The sequence below is a fragment of the Diabrotica virgifera genome, chromosome 1 (genome assembly GCF_917563875.1).
Source record: "Diabrotica virgifera virgifera chromosome 1, PGI_DIABVI_V3a".
Lineage (NCBI taxonomy): Eukaryota > Metazoa > Arthropoda > Insecta > Coleoptera > Chrysomelidae > Diabrotica > Diabrotica virgifera.
Window position 1 is genome coordinate 89,118,723 of NC_065443.1, and position 20,870 is coordinate 89,139,592.

Below are 20,870 nucleotides of genomic sequence, written 5' to 3' on the forward strand. Positions count from 1 at the left end.
CATTGATGATGATGATTGATGAAGATATGATTAAGAAGTACAAAATGCCGTAGCCAACAGCCACAAGAAATCTTTAAGCACGGTATAGATAGATTGGTAAAATAATGAGACATGTGCCTTCATTGTAGTGGTTATATTGTTTATAGACATTTTAACCAATACATTTTTACTGGACCAAAGATGAGTTTCAATTGAACAGCCTCATATTTATATAATTAAAAAAACACCAACATATTAATAATTGCGAACATATAATAGGCAGTTATAACAATCTCTATACTACGACAGAAGTAATGAACAAATCGTTAAATAGCGTTAAATTAAGCATAAGATAATATGTATCGCTAATGGTGTTAAACTTCAGTGCAATATCGACTCCCGTTAAAAACAGTTGTCTGAATCCACACAACACAACTGATCGTCTGTTACAGACGACCAAGCGTAGCGTTATATCGAATACTATCGATAACTTTAGATACTTAACTGACCAACTGTAACGAACAATTCTGAAATAATTATCGAAAAAGAAAAATAATACTATAAAAACTGATAGTAATTAAGAGTTTGTCAAAACCCAATTTAATCGGTTTTAAAAAGTTTGCCATTTTATGGTTCACGGCTCAACGAACAACTTTAGGACAGAGTGAAGCATTTTGTGTTTGGTTTTACAGTTTTAACGTGTTTTTTTTTATTTAAATTTAAGTAAGTGTATACATTTTTTATAACATTTTAGATTAAAAACTATACTGTATCATATTTTTTGCAAATCAAGATATACATATACGTGCATGTATATATTAGTCCATTAACATGAGCTTATCTGATATGTTTTTGGCGGGGGATCACTCCGATGTTTCTTTGTTTTCTCGTTCTCTGTTGCCTTCCTTCAAAGGTTGTTGTGTGATTTCGCACAATTTTCCATTTTCTATTTTAGTTCTTCAGTTAATAATCTTCATTCTGTTGATGTCTTCTCTGACCTGATGTTTCCATTTGCACTTTGGTCTCCCTGTATATCTTGAATTTGTAGGATTCGACTTTAATATTTTCTTCATTAATGTATCTTCTGGCCTTAGAACATTCATGAGCCATTTCAACATTTTGATTTTTTTTATATTTATGTTTGACTATATCTTTTTTTTTAGTTTTTTGGATCAAGAATTCTTCTAAAGATCTTCTTTTTATTATTCTTAGCTTCGCTTCGTCTCTATTAGTCAGGCACATTGCCTTTTCTGCTTAGGTTATGATAGGTCTAATTGCTGTTTTTATATTTTCCCTTACATTAATATTTTTAAGTGGTATTTGGGCATATTAGTGCACAAAGACTATTAGCTATATTTTTAAAATTAATAGCAGTGCAATATAAATATTTTAGCAAATGTATTTTTTTAATAAAAAATAGATTGCCGTTTTTAAAATAATTAAAAATTTACATGTTTGTGGCAAATACATTTTATCTGAAGCCATGATCTGTCTCTTTCTCTCTCACACACACATACACATTATTTTTTTAGTTATTCAGGGTGATTAACTTTTGTAACAAAGTCCGTTAAACCTGTTTTTAGGAGCTAGAAAAAAAGTGAATTACAAAGATAGGAGTCAGCCCCCACATAACAATCATTATGATGTTCGCATAATGTTCGAACCATAATATAGGTACTACCAACACTCGTCGTAGTACCTATACATATTTTTTTAGTATAATATACGTAGTACAAGCATAGCATGTACCATAGAAACATTCTTAAATAATTCATGTTCTTTGCATAAAGTTCAAAAAATATTCTCGCACTGAATATACTGAGCACATTTGTGTACGTAGTAAATCTCAGAATATTCGTAAGGAGGCCGCACATCAAAGAAACATGAAACGTAAATTACGTTTCATGGAAATAAACCAATGCTAAACAAATATATGTCCGGCCATTTATGAAACTCTCCGAAAATAAAAATGTATCATGAGCATGAACCACACTCGTTTCATTGGTAGGCGGACTTTGAGAATTGTTTAGCAGTGTTTTCTTTTCATGAAACATGTTTTTCGTTTCATGTTTCATGTTTTTCGTTTCATGTTTCTTTGGTGTGCGGCTTGGCTTAAAGTTTAGATATTCTTGAAATATGGAACCTTTTTTTTCTTTGGGACCTACTTAAACTAGCCTGTATAGGTGTTCCTTTTACTCCCTGCACTCGATGTACCTGTGTTGCACACGATTGATTTAGCGTTGCTTCATTCTTTAACGCCACCAGGGCTTCAAATTTTATGGAATGTTCCTCTTCACAAAGCCTATCTAAAATAGGGCCCTTCCTTAGTCCTGTTATAAACTTGTCTTTAAGTACATCATATATAATTTATTACCAAATTTGCAGTTACTAGCTTGGTTTTTTAATCTGGCATACCACTGTCGAACTACCTAATTTTGTACTTGTCTCATTTCATAAAAGTCAATCCTCTCTTTAAACACAGACATTCTTCTTGTGAACTGATTCGTTAAATTCTCACAAATTTCTGGATAAGTTTTATCTTTTGGTTTTAACGGATCACAAATATCCCTTAAGGGGATCGGTACAAAGTTTCAGCCCCAATGCTATTTAAATGGGATTCATTTTTTTCGAATCCTGAGAAAACTAATAAGTATTTTTGGAAAATTTAAACGCAGAATGAAAGATTACGTTCTTACCGAGGGCCGAAAGTCCCTGAAAACTTCTATAATGTTTATTTTAATAAGTTACAGGAGTGAAAAACTAAGAGAAAATGTAGTTAGATTTTTAATTTCTCAAATATCTCATTCAAAAGAAACTTTTTATTTATTCTAAGGGACTTTCAGTCCTCGAAAATGATTTAGTCTTTGATTCTGCGTTTACATTTGTTAAAAATATTTATTAGGTTTTAAGAATTCGAAAAAAATGGACACTATGTCCATGGTGATATTTTCCAAATCGAACATTCGCTATCTTTGTCATACAATGCACTTAGTCGAATAGAATATGGTGACAAGACAGTGCCAATTTTAAATATTTGACATGGCATCGGGAATATTTTGAGTTGTTGATTAAATAATATTGATAGTGTATTTGATAAATAATTGATTTAAGACGTGAACTTAATAAAATATTATATTATGCAACGAGCTTTTAATGATGGTCATTATGAAGCGAGTATGACGGATACGAAACGAGCAGCCTAGCGGCGACTTTCGTATAGAGTACGAGCTTCATAATGATAATTAAATGCAAGTTGTATACAGTCGGAAAAATAAAAGATTACCCATGAACGATCACATCAATCACTTATTTTGTATTTGCTGTCTTTTTCTATAACAAACGTGTGTTATTTGTAGAGAAAGACAGCAAATACAAAATAAGTGATTGATGTGATCGTTCATGGGTAATCTTTCATTTTTCCGACTATACTGATTTTTTCTATGATCATTCACAACAAAAAACATATTCAAATTTATTAATTTTGTAACGCAAACAGATTAAGTAGTTTGTCAGTTTGTTTACATATTGAGAACTGTCAAAGCGTATGTATTTGACTCGCCATTGGTCACTGCGCGTGTGCCACCTTCATCGGGAATGACATAATATCGCGATTCTATTGGTTAAAAATCTGTATCGTAATGAAAATCTGTATATGGAATTGTGAGTTTATTTAAATTCCTTGTTTAGAGAATTGTACACCTCTAACAATAGTACCCTGCTGTATTTAATATTCAGGGGACTTAGAAATATGATAATACTATACACTTGTAGAATGTACTAGCTATTAGGCCTGGATCCCGCGTACCAAAAAAAGTTGATTAATAGCAAGCTGAAAATTTGTTAATATCTTAAGGGTGTCTAGTCGGACAAACTTTGATGGACGGAAACACTGGAACAGCCAAAGTTTTAATTGTAAAACAGGTTAAAAATTTGGAACGTCAGACTACGAAAACGTTCCATGTATTTTGTCGGACAGAACTTCCAATTGATTTGTTACCCTTTCATTAAAAGATGATAAACAGCAGTCTGATTTTTGCATGAGAGTTTAATGAAAGGGTAACAAATCAATTGGAAGTTCTGTCCGACAAAATACATGGGACGTTTTCGTAGTCTGACATTCGAAACAGGTAACCTGTTCTACAATTAAAACTTCTCCTGTTTAAGTGTTCCCGTCCATCAAAGTTTGTCCGACTAGATACCCTTAAACTATCAATAAATTTTTCATGCTATCAATTAATCAACTTTTTTTTGGTACGCGGGATCCAGGCCTATATATTCTCAGATGAAATTAGAATATACTATGTAAAGGTAATACTTAGTAGAACCTAGTATGAGATTATCTTAGTCTGTTTACGTTAGGCTTAGTTATTAATTGTGAGCATATAACACACCCTTGTAATATTCTTAAACGTTATATTCTTCCCATATACTAAAAAGATGTGCGGTAGTAAATTCTAAGTATATACCTAAATGGAATCTTTATAGCACACAAGAACACATTTCCTAACTGAAAATTATAATGACCTACATAATAAATGTACCTCTTCATTCATTTATTTTTTTTTATTTAATTGAGGTGGGCGACACAATACTCTGACATGTGCCTTAAAAATGTTTATTTCCATAACTGTTTACATGAAACGCGAATTTTACATTTTATTGCTATAGTTCTATTTATTTGCTAAAACGAAAAAAAGTCACAGAGTAATTTTAGTTTTTTTTTCATTTTTAAGTTTCTAATATGAGATTTTAATCTGTCTATGTGGGCCGATATGTGAAACAACTGCACATTTAATGATACAAGCATATAATTTGGACCACATATAATACACATATAAAGATTCAAATTTATATATGAGGCCATCTCATTCTTTGCCTTTTACAAAAATGGGGGTCATTCAAAATAGCGGCCATACACATGTGTTTAATAGTACCATAACTTTTTAACGAAAAGTCCGATTTCAACCAAATTTGGTATGTAGGTTCTTTTTATGATTTACAGGATGGATGTGGTGAACCAGAAGAATCGTTTTTCCAGAAGTTGTGTTTTTACTGGTTGTTTATGTAAAAATATGATTTTTTTTTTAATTTTTTCCCTCTGTATATATTAATTTTTTAAAAGGTAATACTGCAATTGAAAAGAGCGTAAAAATATTTTGTAAAAAATATTTTTAAACAATTAGTTATCACATTCACATATATCTATGTGTGACAGATTCGTGCAAATATTATAAGAATTATTGTGCATTTAATTGTAGAAGCATATAATTTGGACCACATATACTACACACATCAAAGTTCAAATTTAGATATTAGGTCATCTCAGATTTTACCTTTCTCAAAAATGGCGGGCATTCAAATTGGCGACTATACATATGTGAATAAATAGCAAATATAGATTCTTTTTTTGATGTGTAAGACCAAGGTCTTGAACTGGAAGAATCTATTTACCAGAAGTTGTGTTTTCCCTGATTTTTATGTAAAAACATATTTTTTTTACCAATTCTTTCACCCTGTATATATTAATTTTTTAAAAAGCTAATACGGCGATGAAAAGAGCGTAAAAATATTTTTTAGGAAATATTTTAAACTCTTTAGTTATGTTAATTACCAATTAATAAATGCATAACGTATCGTCACATGTACCTATGAACCAATGTGCGGCAGATTCGTACAAATAATATAAGAATTATTGTGCATTTAATGGCAAAAGTATATAATTTGGACCACACACACTACACATACAAAGATTCAAATTAAGATATAAGGCCATCTCAGATTTTGTCTTTTACAGAAATGGCGGGCATTCTAAATGAATCTGCCGCACATACGTACATGTAAAGATACGTTATGCATTTATTAAATGGTAATTAACATAACTAGAAAGTTCAAAATCTTTCCTAAAAAATATTTTTACACTCTTTTCAATGATTGTATCACCTTTTTGAAAAATTAATATATACAGAGTGAAAGAATTGAAAAAAAAAACAACATATTTTTACATAAAAAACAGTAAAAACACAACTTCTGGTAAACCGATTCTTCCAGTTCAAGACCTCGATCTTATTCATAAAAAAGAACCTTGATGCCAATTTTGGCTGAAATCGGACTTTTCGTTCAAAAGTTATCGTGCTATTAGTAACATATGTATAGCCGCCATTTAGAATGCTCGCCATTTTTGTAAAAGGCAAAATCTGAGATGGCCTCATATCTAAATTTGAACTTTTGTATGTGTAGTATATGTGGTCCAAGGTATATGCTTCTACCATTAAATGCACAATAATTCTTATAATATTGGCACGAATCTGCCACACATAGGTATATGTGAAGATACGTTATGCATTTATTAAAATGGTAATTAACATAACTAAAAAGTTTAAAATATTTCCTAAAACATATTCTTACGCTATTTTTAATGGTGGTATTACTATTTTGGAAAATTAATATATACAGGGTGACAAAATTGAAAATAAATTATTTACATAATATAATATAGTTTTACATAAAAAACCAGGAAAAACACAACTTCTGGTTAACCGATTCTTCCAGTTCACGACATCGATCTTGTGAATCACAAAAAGAACCTATGTACCAAATTTGGTTGAAATCGGACTTTTCATTCAAAAGATATCCTGCTATTAGTCACATATGTATAGTCGCCCATTTTGAATGACCGCCATTTTTGTAAAAGGCAAAAGTCTGAGATGGCCTCATATCTAAATTTGAACCTTTATATGTGCAGTACATGTGGACCAAATTATAAGCTTGTATCGTTAAATGTGCAATTCTTATAATAGGTCTGGATCCCGCGTATGAAAAAAAAGTTGATTAATAGCAAGCTGAAAATTTGTTAATAACTTAAGGGTGTCTAGTCGGAAAAAATTTGATATATGGGAACACTGGAACAGGGGCAGTTTTAATTGTGGAACAGGTTAAAAATTTGGAACGGTCACACCACGAAAACGGCACATTTATTTTGTCCGACAGAACAGACTTAGACTCTTCGAACAGAGATTAAACTCTCATGCAAAAATCAGACTGCTATTTATCGCCAAATGGGCGTTTTAATGAGTGGAACATGTAGAATATGTCAAATGATAGGAATTATGACAGGTGATAAATAGCAGTCTGATTTTTCCATGAGAGTTTAATCTCTGTTCGGAGAGTTTAAGTCTGTTCTGTCGGACAAAATAAATGTGCCGTTTTCGTGGTGTGACCGTTCCAAATTTTTAACCTGTTCCACAATCAAAACTGCCCCTGTTCTAGTGTTCCCATATATCAAAGTTTATTTTACTAGACACCCTTAAGCTATTACCAAATTTTCAGCTTGCTATTAATCAACTTTTTTTTCATGTGCGGGATCCAGACCTATAATATTTGCACGAATCTGCCTCACTAATAAAGATTTGGTATGAAATAAACTACGAAAACTTAGTACATACCGAAAAATTAACGAAATTTCATCTTGATTACATCTACTCTAAATGTTTAAAAAAAAGTTTTAGTATAATAGTAGGAGTCTATTTAAAAAAATAATATTTGGTGTTGCATTTGTAAAGCTAAATTCACAAATGGCATAAACATAATCATACCAGCGTTTTTATGACGTTAAATGTTTCTTCGACCAATTGGCGATTTGTCTCGAGGTATTCTTACTATTTTGTAATTGTGTATTGCTCCATTTTCTTCTGCTTCATCTTTTGTTGTCTTTTAACGAAGGTTGGCGGATCACTTCATCGCTTCTCTATCTTTTGCAACGTGAAATATCTATTCAACACTGAGGTTAGTCGAATCTCTGATACTCCTCAGCCAATATTTCTTCTTACTTTCCAAGAATTTTCTTTCCACTACTCTTCCTTTCATGATGACGTTTAACAGAGGGTATTTATCGCTTCGAATTATGTGACTCGTACACGATGTTTGTCTTATTTTAATTGCGTTCATAAGCTTTCTGCCATGTCCAATTCATCTTAACGCTTCTTCGGTTAGTACTTTTGCATTCCAAGGAATGTGAGCGGCCGTGGAGTAACAGCATAATCGCTGGCCTCATACGCCAGTGCACGTGGGTTCGAGCCCTGCCAAAGACAAACCATTTTCATTTCCAATAATGACACGAGCCGTCTCACCGTGCCTCGGAGAGCACGTTAAGCCGTCGGTCCCCCTTGGCTAGTGCACATCGGCACTAGTTACTTAAAACAGGTTTAAAGATGTAAATGGTGCCGGAACTGCCGAAAGGATCTCCCCGGCAAAAATGCCATACGATATTATTATTATATTATTATTTTTTTTCCAAGGAATTTTCAGAATACGTCTATGTAACCACATTTCGAATGCCTCCATTTGATTACGGATTGCGCTTAACGCTGCGACCAAACATAACATTCGATGAACCTCAATCTAATGACCATTCTCAACTTATTATTTGTAAACATTGATTTTGTATTTTATAAATATTTTTCGAGCTATTTCTATTGTAATGGTATGTTGTCAACAGGGTTTTTGAAGTCACTATATATTTGGTTTTATCTTTATTCATTGTTAGTCTCATTTTTTGCTTTCTCTGTTAATGATTTCTAGGAGAATTTGTAAATCGTCTGCAGTCTCTGCTATGATTGCGGTGTCGTCTACAAATCTTATGTTATTAATGATGCTCCCACCAATCCTTACAGCTTCAGTTCTTTCCCATAGTGCCTCCTGAAATATTAGTTGGGAGTATACATTAATTATTGTGGCGACAGCACGTATCCCTGTTTAACTTCTCTTTTTTCTACTCGGTTTGTCTCACTAACTTCCACCCGTACAACCGCTGCTTGATTGTAGTGTAGATTTTTGATTAAATTAATTTAAATATCTTTGGGATCTAGGTTTATGTGTTTCAATGCATGTATGAGTTTACCATGTTGAACTCTATCAAACGCTTTTTGGAAATCTATATAACATATGAATACGGTTTTATTATATTCCCTGAATTTTTGTAATAGTACCGTCATTGCGCACAATGCTCCTCTTATTCCAATTCCACCTCTAAATCCAAACTGCGTGTTGTTTAATTGTTCTTCATATTTTTTGTACATAAGTATATTATGCGCTGTTGAATAGCTTTGAGCAGTATTTTTTAAGTGTGGCTCATAAGGCTAACTAATCGGTAGTCCTCCAAAAATGTGGGATTATTTTTCTTGGGTAAGGGTAAGAAGATAGACTTTAACACTAGAAAGTCGGAGACAAAATTTATTAAATGGTTTTTCTAACGAATCTACCATAGAAGTCTAAAGGGGCCAAATGGGCCCTTTGTAAATTATTATCGTTGTCTGGGAAATTCGTCGAACCTTTCTTTCAAATTCCTGTCGGATGGGTAAAATTATATTTATGTATGTTTATTGTAAATGGTTACCTTTATACTGGTACTGATCATATACGTAATAAAGATACAATTGTTGGTGAACACAAGTGAACACAAAAATGAACATTGTTGGTGTAGAGAACCAAATGACGCGTCTTTATACTACAAAAGTAACTTCAAGGCAATGGCCTATGTACGTATTTTATAATACTCTTGACTTGGAAGCAATAAATGCATGGATTATTTATAAAGAAATAACTGGAAATAGACTCACTTTTCGTAAGTATATTCTTCGGCTGTGTGAAGATTTATGGGCCCGATACCTTGCCTCCCGAAATCTGGAACTACGCCTAGCAATACCAGGTCTACCAACAACTATCACTGTTACTATCCAAAAACGAAAAAAGTATCACCTGAAAATATTTTGTAAAGGAAATCGTACTTCCAATCATTGCCACGGCTGTAACAAGGCAGCGTGTGGCAAATATCAAAAACTGCAAACTGTATGGTGTTCCGAATGTTTTTGATAGGCAGCGAATGTGTTAAACAATGAAAGTAAAAAATAAAATCAGATTCTACCGTGTAAAGTAGATTTAATTTCTTTAAACTGAGTTTTAATTGATTAAAGAATGTGGGGCCAAAATGATCCCTTCAGACTTTCTAGGTAGATATGCTAAGCCAGACTTTCTAGTGTTAAACATCCATCAAGGATTTGACCGTCGTGCTCCATTTCACCAATACGTTTATTTTATTCTATTATTTTTCTTTGATTTGAAATATATTAGCTTCTTCTCTTTCATTCTTCTGAATATATAATTTGCCTGTTTCGGTACCTTATTAACTTAACAGACATACCAACAGTTTTTAGGACATCCAGTGCTTCTTAGACCAATTAGTGACTTGTCTCCAGATATTCTTACTATTTTGTTTTGCGCCTTTCTACCAATATATTTATTTTTATTTTTTGGCCTGCCAACTGAAAGTATTTTGTATTTTTTTGAATGTCTTCACTTTTTTCTCTATCGCATAAGGTTTTGCCGATTACATTAGTATTTTCATCTCTGTTTAAAATAATCGGTTTGTTTTACTTGTGCCAGACCTTGTTTCTGCAAATTACAAATATTTAACGGTTATACATGTAAAATAGCTGCTAAAACTACAAACAATATTTGTTAATAACTTTCATAAGATATTTTTCTGTTCATTGATTCCGAATATTTTTTCTTTGTGATTTCGTCCATAAAATATTTATTACAAAATAAACAAGCAAGTAGGATGTAATATTCATATAAACGTATTTATTTTGTTTTGATTAAAATACAAATTGCAAGTACTGAATAACACACATAGTTTCAAAAGTTACGATTCATCTAAAATTATGCTTATTTTCATAGTTGATTTTTTCGTGAACATATTACTGATTTCGCTATTTTCCTTTTATTATTTTAGATTTCTCTTTGGTATTTACACAGTTGTGCAAAGGTTTACTCAAACTTAGTTTTGAAGTTATACTAGGTGAAACACAAGAAATGTTTTTCTTATGTTAAGTTTCAGACACCCCGTAGGGAAGACAAAGTATATAAGTATGGGATACATCGAAATCGTAAATATCGATAGACGTTTTTATTTTTTAAGCTGTCGTGTTTTAACTGAAACAAAACTAAATTAACAATAAAAAAACAGTTAACAAAACTTTAAAAACAGAAAGGCACATAACGTTAACAATTCTGGTCGACACCTTAAGAGTTATCTGTCGACCACGTGAGCGGTATGTACAGCGAAACATAAGAGACAAGATTGTTTAATGGAGGTCCTGTGGTGGTTTAGGTGCAATTTCCTTGAGGGAGGTACAGATTGGTATCTGTGTGGATGTTCTTTAAATAGCAAGAGGTACATTACACAGATTTTCTTTCTTTAAACTCTTTGTTTCTTTCACACTATGTGTAGAAAATAATAATGTCTCAAAAACACAACATGGAAATGAAAGGTTAGCATTTATATTATTAGTATTTATAAAAATAAAGACACTGCTTACCAACAAAGACCTTCAGATTGAGGGCTCTAAGATGCTACATATTTTCTATATTACTATACGGAATGGAAGCTTGGACATTGAAGAGACAACACATAGAAAAAATAGACGCGTTCGAAATGTTGTGTTACAGAAGAATATTGAAAATTCAGTGGGTTCAAAGGACTACCAATGTTAAAGTACTACGACGTTTAAATAAGGAGTTAGAAATTATGATCAGTATAAAAACAAGAAAACTGGAATATTTGGGTCACATTACCAGAGGAGAAAAATATGAGTTGCTGAGAATTATTATGCAAGTAAGGATTCATGGAAGAAGAAGCATAAAAAAAGACAGATCTCCTGGCTGGAGAACCTTAGAGAATGGTTTAACTGTAGTTCATTACAACTGTTCAGAGCAGCAGCCAACAAAGTGACCATAGCCATTATGATATCCAACCTTCGATCGGAGATGGAACTTTAAGAAGAAGAAGATTTAACCCACGAGAATGGCTGGCTTTCACCCACCAAGTAAAAGCAAACAACGACACAAGTCCAAAAGTGAAGTAGATAGTGAAGTGAAGAGGATAAGAGGAACCTAAATATAAATTTTCATGCAATTTTATATAATATCTAATACAGGGTGTTTAATTGGTAAAGTAACATATGTTAACTGTAGAAAGAGGATACATAGGCGGTCTCAAAAATACCATACTTAATGGGTCTTACTCCATTAATAACAAAGATACTGGGTGTTTTATCTATTTTGCCATTTTCTTAATTGGTTCATAACTTTTTGACCACACTGTATATTTATTTTATATTTGGCACGCAAATATCATTTAAGACGTACAATAAATTACTTTATTTACAGTTACAAAAAATCCAGGTCCGGCTTAAAAAATATTGGAAAAATGTTCCGACCCCAAAACAACACCCTGTACATTAAATTTTTTTAAAATGGATTTTTCAGTTGAAAAGAGGATAAAAAACTAAATTCAGTGGTATACTTTATATTTTCGGCAAAATGATTTTTCTGGTGAAATTTGGAATTTGAATTCTGAAATTAAGTGAATTGCGAGAGCTCTAAGTAGAAAAAAATTAAATTACAGCTTACAGCTTGTCAACCACACAATATATTGATTTAATATTTCACACGCGAATATTCTTTTAGGTGTCCAGTCAATTAGTTTAATTACAATTATAAAAAATCCAGGTCCAGATTAAAAAATATTGTATAAATGTTCCAACCCAAAAAAAAACACCTTGTATATTAAATTTTTTTAAAATGGATTTTGCATTTGAAAAGAGGATAAAAAAAATTGTGGTATACTTTGAATTTTCGGCAAAATGATTTTTCTGGTAAAAATTTGAATTTGAATTCTGAAATTATGTGAATTGAGAAGTCAAAGTAAAATAAATTAAAATGACTTAATTTTAATTAATACCATTATTTAATCTAAATTGGTAAAATATTAACATTTGCACACATAACAATAATTTTTGATGACCCCCTTTGTGGCTCAGTGGCAACAGCGCCTATCTTTGGATCGAAAGGTCCGAATGGCCGTGAGTTCGAATCTCACCAGGGTCAGAAATTTTTCGTTTATTATAAATTAATAAATGAAAATAGTTTCTGTCCTTGTGGGATCGGTACTCACCGGAGGGACCGCAGACGTTCGGATACAATTAGCGTCTCTTTGCAAAGACAATGACGTCGACTTTGCAATGTAACAAGACACTTACTCAACACACACAGTATAGTGATGTTGATTATAGTTACTTTCGAGTAATCGTTACACATCGTTACTTTTGTATAAAGTAATCATTCAAAGTATTCGTTACTTTGATTACTTTGATTACTTTTGTATTTGAGTACCGGTAATCATATCGAAAATCGTATTTCTCGGTAGATAGGTATTTTGTATAGCTATTCGGATATAACAAGTAATCATTTACACTTTACAGTATTCGTTACTTTGATTACTATGATTACTTTTGTATTTAAGTACCGGTAATCATATCGAAAATCGTATTTCTCGGTAGATAGGTATTTTTTATATGTATTCGAATATAACGAGTAATAATTTACACTTTACAGTATTCGTTACTTTGATTACTATGATTACTTTTGTATTTGAGTACCGGTAATCATATCGAGAATCGTATTTCTCAGTAGGTAGGTATTTTGTATAGATATTCCGATATAACAAAAGTAATCATTTACAGTATTCGTTACTTTCATTACTATGATAACTTTTGTTACTACGTTTGTATTTGATTACCGGTAATCATATCGAGAATCGTATTTCTCAGTAGGTAGGTATTTTGTATAGGTATTCCTATATAACAATGACCTTCACCGATCTGTTTAATGGATAAAAATGATTTGATATATAAAATAGGAGATGGAATATTTGAAATTTATGGAAATAAAAGGCAGATATCAGATATCAGCTAGTTGCTCGATATTTGCCTTTTATTTCCATAAATTTGATATGTAATTTATAATTTTAAAAATTACAAATAACAACGGGCGCCTGATATAATTTTGACCAAACTTAATTAGTTATCTAATAATTAAAAAATGAGTTTGTTTATAAATTCTAATTAACTTTTTTCGGTCCGTGCAGGTATCTATTAGTACCTATTTTAGATTTTTGAATCATTCGAAACAAAAAAGGTGTTTTGTAATTTTTCACACTTTTCTCTTAAGTTTATCATTTTCAAGTTATAAACAAATTAAAACCAAAAAAAAAGAAAAATGACAATTTTTAAGGCTAAAAAACATAGTTAAAATAACATTTTTGAAATTACGAAATACCTAACCCCCTTCCTTCTATCTAGAGAGAAAGTTAAACCCTTTATCCTTTTGTCCATTGAATTTCGATGGTCAAAAAGCACACATATTCATTCGTAGCAACTTATCTCGAACTTCGAAATAATACACAATTGACAAGACAAGACAAATTACTTTATCTATCACACTCACACTACACAATTCAAAAAAAAAATACTTCACTTCCTTTGTAAAAAGAAAGGGTACAACTAGATCTGTCGCTCAGTTGAAGTCCATATGTTGTAAGAGAAATTTATGAGTGGCTTTTGAATTTTCAAAATCCATGTCTTTTGTTAATGCGTAAGAATTGCCATTAAAAGTAGATATAACTCAACACAAGAACCTGTCAAGGAAGTGAAATAAAGCGGTTCGGCAAACTTAATGTCTCGCAATTTCGCGGTACCAAAGTATTTTAACACGTTAACTGCCGATATATTCTGACCGACTTTCACCAAGAGCTGCCTTCTTACTTTTTTTGATTCATAGACTGACATGGATGACATAATATATGAGTCATATATTATGTCATCCAATAAATTCTGTCATATAATATGACAGAATTTATTAATTTTTGGAGAAGTTAGAATAAGGTAATTATTTTAAAACTAAACGTACATAGAGGTATAGAAGAAGGGTTGGTGGTGAATAAGGGTTTTATCTATGGTGAGTGAATCCATACATAAAAATTATAAACAGGTTTTTTTGTTTGTACAAAAGGGTGTACCTATGTATAAATTTGGATTTGTTATCCAGTGATAACAAAAACTCCAATAGTCTCTTAGATTATAGAAATGTGCCTTTAACGCTAAGTACTTCACTGCACTTCACTTCACTGCTGCTTAGGACCTAAGTACCTATATGGTAGCTCCAATGGTTTTTGGCTCTTCAGTCTCCGAGTCTGCTCATTGCTCACTATTATCTATCAAGATTAGTGCAAGATTGTTTTGGTGGTTTTTCAATTTCACCAAAAATAGTGGCTGCTGTATTCACTTACTACATATTTCCTTAAATGTGCCTACTTGGTATCGTATCGGATTTCCCTGTTTGGTATAAACCAAGGTGCATTTGTTATGGTCCGTAGTACCTTCGACTAAAAGCGTATGAATATGTTTATGAATATATCATAAACTTGACATAGACATTAATGATACGCAATTTGGGTTTCGCGAAGGCCTGGGAACTCATGAAGCTATTTTTCACTTAAGATACTTATACAAAGGTGCCTGGACGTCAATCAAGATATATATGCGTGTTTTATTGACTATAGTAAAGCATTCGACAAAGTATGACATTAACAATTAATGCATGTCCTGGAATCAAAGAACATAGACTAAAATGAGCTCAGGATTAGATCAAATTTATACTATAAGCAACGAGCAAAAGTAAGTGTTAACGATCAGCTGTCAGAGAAAATTTAAATCAGACGTGGAGTGAGACAGGGATGCGTGTTGTCGCCAATTATTTTTAATGCATACTCGGAAGAGTATGCAATACGGGCTAACAATGAATGTTAAGAAGACAAAGTTTATGAGAATATCAAAAACTCAAAGAAATAACGAAAATCTCTTCATAAACGGATCCAATATCGAACGAGTTGACCAATATGCATACCTTGAAACAATTATCAACTCCACAGGAGATTACTTACAGGAAATCAAAGTCAGAATAGAAAAGGTTAGAGCAAATTTTAACAAAATGCGAAAAGTGCTCTGCACAAGACATTTGAAGTTGAAGCTAAAAGTTAGGTTGGATAGGTGCTACGTTTTCTCGACTTTGCTTTATGGAATGGAAGCTTGGACCATGAATACTGCATCAATGAAAAACTAGAACCATTCGATCTGTGAGTGTACAGAAGAATTCTGAAAATATCGTGGACAGAACACGTCACAAACAAAGAGGTTCTGAGAAAGATGAATAAAGACATGGAAATCCTAAATACCATCAAAATAAGAAAATTTGAATATCTCGGACATATTTCACGTGGAGAGAGATACAGCTTGCTTAAATTGATTTTGCAGGGAAAGATTCAAGGAAAGAGAAGCATAGGGAGACGCAGAATATCATGGCTGCGCAACCTGAGAGAGTGGTACGGATGTACACCAAATGAACTTTTCAGAGCAACCGTCTCTAAAATACGAATAGCTATGATGATTGCCGACCTCCGCAGCGGAGATGGCACTTAAAGAAGAAGAAGATCCTAAAAACCCTCGAGTAATCTGTTCGCATCAATTAAGTGGCAAAAGCCCTCTAAACTTTAGATTACGTATCTTTGAATAACCCTGGGTAACAGAGGTGCTTCGGAGGTCGGTTCTGATTGCACATTCGTGTTCAGTAACCCCAAAAACCCCCTGAATAACAAAATCTGACCGTATAGTGATCTTGACATGTTTATGCACTTTTGGATGCATTTTATACATTTTAAAATGCACTTATGCATTTCTATCCATTTTTCTATTGTAACCTTTTTTTGAGTTCATCCTGAACACAGTGAAAAAAGTTGCAAGTCTCTAGGTGCTCTATTTAAAAATCTATTTATTCCGGTGCTTTTAGTGCTAAATGCCGTGGTCTAATTCTAATAAAACCAATGCAACACATACATAATTAAAGTTGTTGATCATACTGTAGAAACATTATCATTATCATTTCCACATTTTTACGGCCTGTCTAGAAAGTAATCAAGTGTAATGGTTGTAGATACAATATTCGTTACTCTCTCTGATACGATTGGTACGAAGTAATCAGAGTAATCAAAGTAGATACAATAGTCGTTACTCGCTCTGATACGATTGGTACGAAGTAACGAAGTAATCAAAGTAATCAAAGTAGATACAATAGTCGTTACTCGCTCTGATACGATCAAGTAACGAAGTAATCAGAGTAATCAAAGTAATCAGAGTAATCAGAGTAATCAGAGTAATCAAAGTAATCAGAGTAATCAAAGTAATCAGAGTAATCAAAGTAATCAGAGTAATCAAAGTAATCAGAGTAATCAAAGTAATCAGAGTATTCAAAGTAATCAGAGTAATCAAAGTAATCAACGATTGGTACGAAGTAACGAAGTAATCAGAGTAATCAAAGTAACGATTTGTTTCTCTGAATAGTAATCGTTACTTTCGGTATTCGCAAGTAACGAGTACTTTGTAACGAATAGTTACTTTTTCAACATCACTAACACAGTACACATGACGCTAGGTACCTAACTACAAAAATTTACCGTACCTACGTATAAAAAAATAATTTTTGATGGTGGTAATTTTGAGTAAGTACTTTAGTTTTGATTAGTGATTATGCTGCAAATTTTCGATGTTTTGTTATAATTTTTAGCTATTTTTATGACTAAAGTGATGTATTCTTTATTGACCCTTTACCCTTTATTATTTATTCATTATTTAAAGATGAATATTCGCCAAAAACTATTTTTCACACATAATAAAAAAACACTAAAATATTAACATTTTACCAATTTAGTTAAATAATGGTATTAATTAAAATTAAGTCGCATTTTAATTTTTTCTACAAGAGCTCTCGCAATTGACATAATTTCAGAATTCAAATTCAAAATTTTACCAGAAAAATCTTTTTGTCGAAAATTCAAAGTATACCACTAATTTTGTTTTTCATGCTCTTTTCCAATGCGAAATCCATTTTAAAGAAAATGAATATACAAGGTGTTTTTTTGGGTAGGAATATTTATATATTATTTTTTAAACCGGACCTGGATTTTTTATAATTGTAAATAAATTAATTGATTGTACACCTAAAATACCATTCGCGTGTTAAATATAAAATCAATATACAGTGAGGTTGACAAGTTGTAAGCTGTATTTCAATTTTTTTCTACTTAGGGCTCTCCAAAATTTCACCAGAAAAATCATTTTGCCGAAAATTCAACTTATACCACTGAATTTAGTTTTTCATCCTCTTTTCAACTGAAAAATCCATTTTAAAAAAATTTAATGTACAGGGTGTTGTTTTGGGGTCGGAATATTTTTCCAATATTTTTTAATCCGGATCTGGATTTTTTACAATTGTAAATAAATTAGTTTATTGTACACCTTAAATGATATTTGCGTGCCAAATATAAAATAAATATACGGTGTGGTTAAAAAGTTATGAACCAATTAAGAAAATGGCAAAATAGATAAAACACCCAGTATCTTTGTTATTAATGTAGTAAGATCCATTAAGTATGGTATTTTTGAGATCGCCTAAGTGTCCTCTTTCTACAGTTAACGTATGTTACTTTCCCAATGAAACACCCTGTATAAGTTGTGATTCAAAATTTATAGAAAAGATAAACTTTCGTCACTTTTTAGACGTTTAGCAGACTCGTGTGTTCAACGGGCGCCTTATCGTTCAACTTGTATAAACAACAAATTGAAAACAACCTCGGTCAAGAGGACAAAAGCAAATTCTTAATATGGTCAACTGCTTATCAGTAATAAAGACCATACTATTTATATAGCATTGTTTTTGTATCAATATAAGGATATAAAGTTTGTAATAGTAGTAATTCATTTGATACTTTGTTCATTACAAATATATAAGGAACAATATCACTATTTTATCAATAAATTAACTCAACAGTCAACTTAATAATTAACAATAACATTAATACAACGTCCTTTAACAAAACAGGATCATCAACTAGCCTATATTTGTCCACTGCTGAACGTAGGCCTCCCGTAAAAATTTCCACCTATTTCTATCTTGAGCTTCTTGCATCCAATTTGTGGTGATGCGCTTGATATCATCCGTCCATCTAGTCGGTGGTCGTCCTCTGCTTCGATATGCCTCCTGCCTTGGTCGCCATTCCAGAATCTTTTTGGTCCGTCTGTCATCCGTCAGTCTGGCAACATGTCCTGCCCAAGCCCATTTAGCCATGGCTATTCTTTCAACTGCCTCCGTGACTCCTGTTCTTCTTCTTATTTCTAGGTTTGGTACTTTATCTCTGATGGTAATACCTAACATTGATCTTTCCATAGCGCGTTGTGTAACTCTTATTTTATTTATTGTTCTTTTTGTCAGAGTTAGTGTTTCTGCACCATATGTAAGAACCGGCAAAACACACTGGTCAAAGACCTTTCTTTTTAAACAAACTGGAATATTAGACTTGAAAATGTTATTTAATCTACCGAAGGCAGCCCATGTAAGACCTATCCTTCTTTGTATTTCAGTTGTCTGGTTATCTCGGCCTAAGCGAATCTCATGTCCTAGATATTTGTAAGCTATTACTTGGTCGATGCTATAACTCCCAATCTGAATTTTATCGCTGACTACAAGGTTGGTCATAAATTTTGTCTTTGAGGTGTTAATTTTAAGACCAATTGTTTTTGACACTTTATAGAGCGTGTGCAGCATTTTTGTAGCTTTATCAACTCTATCAGATATTAAAACAATGTCATCGGCAAATCTTAGGTGGTTCAGATCCTCCCCGTTTATATTGATTCCCATATTATCCTCTCCTTCCATTTGCTTGAACATATATTCAAGAACAGCTGTAAACAATTTCGGGGAGATAGTATCACCCTGTCTAATTCCACGTTCTATTCTAAATTTCTTGGTATCTTCATGAAGTCGAACACAAGCTGTACCAGTTTCGTAGATACTTTTAATCAAGGCGATATATCGGTAGTCAATGCGGCAGTCCGCCAATGCTCGAAGCATTTTAAGATGATCTATAGTATCGAACGCCTTTTCATAATCCACGAATATAAGAAAGATAGGCTTGTTATACTCTGTGCACTTTTCTATTAGCGTTTTTATAACTTGTAGATGATCGTTTGTTCCGTATCTGGAGCGGAACCCAGCCTGTTCACAAGGTTGGTAACTATCCAGTTTGTTCACAAGCCGTTTTGTTATTATCTTCATGAATAGTTTGTATGTATGGGAGAGCAAACTAATAGGTCTGTAGTTCTTCAGATCTGAAATGTCACCTTTTTTATGCATTATGGTTATTATTGCATTATGCCACTGAGAGGGGGTTACGCCTCTTGTCAAACAAAACAGGATATAAGTATCTAAATGAAAAGATTTTTGAACGATTAAAATCCTGAAACGGTACAGAGCAAACTTATCTCTTTATCAACGAAATTCATAGCGATAAAATAGCATTGTAACTTCTATTCGTAAATATACATACATTATACATAATATTACCCTTATAGCACGTTCAGACGGCATGCACGATACGATAATTTAGTCGTTCCAATATTTCAATTGAATCGAGAGGTTCATTCACACTAGGACAATTTAGTAGAAAATAATAATTGTTTATCGCCTCTGAATCGAAACGAAACATAAACAGTATTTTTCACTTTTATCTTTACTCAGATTTGAGTACTAGAAACTTTCTTTCGGACCGTTTTTCCTAGACGAATGAAAGCCGAATGTGACTGCATATTGTAGAGTCCTTTTTGTTTTCTTTATTCGTCGTCTCTTCTTATAAATTGTAAAAGTCAGAAATTAAAAATGTACCAGAAAAAAGTTCCAACAAGAAAAGTTTTCAGATTTAAATAATTATTTATTATTTTAATAAATTTTATATCTGGGACTTTTCGCTTTTCTTTAAGATATGTGGCTGCAGCGTCCCAATAGTGGATTTCAAATTATTTTTGAAATTTCACATAAATAGACAGTTTGGTTCCGTTTTGCTTCAGAGGTGTGCACGCAGCTCCACTGAGTACGTCGTAACACAGAAA

At 32.4% G+C, this 20,870-nt stretch overlaps 1 protein-coding gene across 1 annotated transcript in view; it reads left to right on the forward strand.

Moving 5' to 3' along the window:
* The first annotated feature begins 376 nt into the window (after window positions 1-376).
* LOC114325878 (probable multidrug resistance-associated protein lethal(2)03659) overlaps window positions 377-20,870 on the forward strand; it is a 170,853-nt gene continuing 150,359 nt past the window's right edge. Inside the window, exon 1 of the mRNA XM_028274010.2 lies at window positions 377-702. The gene's annotated coding sequence lies outside the window, so the exon portion shown is untranslated. The remainder of the gene's footprint in view (window positions 703-20,870) is intronic.